This window comes from Triticum aestivum, chromosome 3A (genome assembly GCF_018294505.1).
Source record: "Triticum aestivum cultivar Chinese Spring chromosome 3A, IWGSC CS RefSeq v2.1, whole genome shotgun sequence".
Taxonomy (NCBI): Eukaryota; Viridiplantae; Streptophyta; class Magnoliopsida; order Poales; family Poaceae; genus Triticum; species Triticum aestivum.
In genome coordinates this window covers 72,319,547-72,322,863 of record NC_057800.1, presented here as the reverse complement: position 1 = coordinate 72,322,863, position 3,317 = coordinate 72,319,547, and the positions used below count along the sequence as shown (strand labels likewise).

The 3,317-nt window shown below is 52.2% G+C and overlaps 1 pseudogene; it reads left to right on the top strand.

Moving 5' to 3' along the window:
• Positions 1 to 748: 748 nt before the first annotated feature.
• Positions 749 to 890, top strand: LOC123063865 (uncharacterized; annotated as a pseudogene).
• The last annotated feature ends 2,427 nt before the right edge of the window (positions 891 to 3,317 follow it).

Below are 3,317 nucleotides of genomic sequence, written 5' to 3'. Positions count from 1 at the left end.
AACATGTATATGCTGTATGATTATAAACCGTATATACGCCCGGTAGAATAGCATGTTGCGTGGTCATTGTAATCAGGTAGTTGTGGTTGTTAGGATTTATCCTCATCTCTTTGTATAGCCTTTTTTGAGGATCAATCCAACACAACCGAACTACCAAATCTCGTAAACCTCTTTGCCTATATAACATGCAACGCGTCCCTGCCAGAGGCATATGCTTCATCCATTCTTTCATGGTATTCAGAGTCAACTTCCTCTCCAATATCCAACCCTAGTCATGGCTAGCTCCAGCTCCACCGCCGCCGCTTTTGCCCTCATTCCCATCGCTGATAAGTTGCACCGGGGTAACTACCTGTTCTGGTGCGCGCAAGCCCTAGCCACCATCCGCGGAGCGCAGCTGATTAATCATCTCAACCCTGATCACCAGTTCCCGGAGCCCAAGCTTGCCGACAAAGATGATAAGCCGACAGATGTACCAAACCCGGAGTATCTTGTCACCCTGGCGCAAGACTTGCAGGTGTTGAGTTTCATCTTCAACTCGATCTCGCCACCTGTGATGATCCAAGTCGCCCACTACACCAAGGTCGTTGCGGCATGGACCGCCATCAGGGAGATGTTTCTCTCCCAGACACAGGCCAACATCGTCAACACGCGGATCGCCTTCTCCACCACCAAAAAGGGCACCGCGACCATCGCCGACTACATCGGGCGCATGAAAGCGCTGGGCGACGAGATGGCTTCAGCAGGCAAGCCGCTCGATGATGATGACATGGTCTCCTACATCCTCGCACGACTAGACAACGACTACATCTCGTTTGTCTCGTCCATCTGCGTCGCAAGGACTGAACCAATCAACGTAGCTGAACTTTACTCTCAGTTGATCGGTTTTGGAAAGCGTCTTGCTATGTTCGAAGGTGGCAACCACTCCTCCCATTCCTCGGCCAATGCTATCTCTCGTGGCCGTGGTGGTTTTGGCCGCAGTGGAGGTGACCGTGGCAATGGTGGCCGCGGCAATGGAGGAGGTGGCCGCGGCAACAGAGGCCGCGGCAACAGAGGCCGTGGCAATGGAGGCGGTGGCCGCGACAATGGAGGCCGCAGCAACGGCAACGGCAACGGCAACAGAGGAGGCGATGATCTTCCTAAGGCCGTCTGCCAAATCTGCAAGAGGCCGAACCACACCGCCCTTGAATGCTACCGTCGCTTCGACATCTCCTACACCAAAAACGAGAAGAGCGCCGGATCTGCCACAACCTCGTCCTATGGAGTAGATACCAACTGGTATCTGGACACCAGCACCACCGACCACATCACCAGCGAGCTCGACAAGTTGACCGTCCACAACAAGTATCACGGCAACGATCAAGTCCACACTGCCAACGGAGAAGGTATGGAAATTAGTTATATTGGTCACACTACCGTTCGTACCCCTACTCGTGATCTTCATCTAAATAATATCTTGCATGTACCCGATGCCGCCGAAAACCTCATCTCTGCTCATCATTTGTCCACTGATAATCATACTTTCCTTGAAATTCACCCAAATTTCTTTCTCATCAAGGAACAGGGAACGAGGAAAACCCTTCTGCACGGCAGGTGTAGACAAGGCCTCTACCCCGTATCATCGGCTCCTTTTAGTTCAAGCAAGCAAGCGTTTGGTGCAAATAAACTCCCTATTAAAAGGTGGCACAGTCGACTAGGGCATCCGTCATCTACCATAGTGCGTTATGTTCTTAGCCAGAATGATATTCCTTTTTCTAGTAGTGAGTTCAATAAAGAAGGTGTTTGTGATGCATGCCAAATGGGCAAAAGTCACCAACTTCCTTATCCTGGTTCAAACAGTGTGTCTAAAGCTCCTTTAGAGAAAATTTTCTCCGATGTATGGGGGCCTGCCTGTGATTCTATCAATAGAAAAAATTATTATGTGTCTTTCATTGATGATTACAGCAAATTGGTAGATGGCGTAGAAAAATTATTATGCGGCTCTGGCAAAAAAACACAGAAAAAGGGAGAGAGAAAAGCAGTGCCTCCCGCTTGTGTGCATCACGACTCGCTCGCCCGCTTGGATAAATGGTGACGCTACCTCACTGCCTCACCGTCGACACTTCTCACCTGCGTCGTCGTCGTTGGTTGCAGTGTGGCACGCCTCGATCGCCGCTCCACATACTCGCAACCGCAACACCCCGGTCGCCACGCCTATCGCAGCTCCCGTCAGCGACGGTCATAGCTCGGTGGAGCATCGGCGCCACCATCCAACTCGTATCAAAACACCGACTGCCATGTCGAACATTATCATGTTGGGGTTGCAGCACGGCCACTGCTCGGTTCCAGCATTCTCGGTGCGCCATCGCAGCCGCCGTCGTCGCCACTCATAACATATGCTATGGCGGGTCTAGGATCCTTGACTCATCATGCACCCATCGCAGTTCCCACGCCATTTCCAACATTGCGATGTCGGGGTTGCCGCACCCCTCGCTGCTAGTTCCAGCATCAACGACCACAGGCGTAGCAAAATAGATGTCGTTGCCATGGCACCGGCTCCTACTAGTTCCAACATCAATGACCAGAGTCGTAGCAAAAAACACGACATCGTCGTAGTGTCGGTCATGACGGTTCAAGCAACCTCCATGGTCGGCTACAACATCTGCCATTGTTGGTCCCAGCATATGGCGCTGGCGGTGGCAACATTCCATGGTGACCAAGTGTCCCCGATTGCAGCTTCTGATTCACTCTCGCAACTTTCACCTACGCTGGTAGCAGTTTTCTCCCTAGTCGGTTGCAAAACATCATCGCAGCTTCCTCATTGGTCTCCTAGCATTGGTTGTCCCCACTCCTCCCTCCGGCTCTGTCTTCGGAGGGTTGCAGCACGGCAGTCGGCTGGTCTTAGCACCGGTCCTGCACCCCTGTAGCGTTGTCATTCGGCGTTTGACGGTACAATACACCGGGGGTGGCCACCTGAAGGGAGACTAGCATCAGGCCTGTCTTGGGGCCCACGAGGCTTGGTGATGAGCCAACCACGGGAGGAAATCCCAGAGGACCATGCATGCAGCTATGGACCATCATGGTGCCTTAGCCAGGATGGCGACGGCTTAGATCAGATCGATCTCTGTAAAACTCTTTCCCCCGTCGCTTATATAAGGTGGGGGCTCATGGTAGCCACTCCCATGCATCTAAATCCGAAGAACCATACTCTCCGTAATCCCATACTTCATCCCCCTTTGTAACCCTCGCATGAGGTAGTCCACCAAGAATACAATCCGAAAGCAGGATGTAGGCTGTTACTCCTTCCCGGAGGATCAAACCTAGGTAACTTCCTTGTGCAA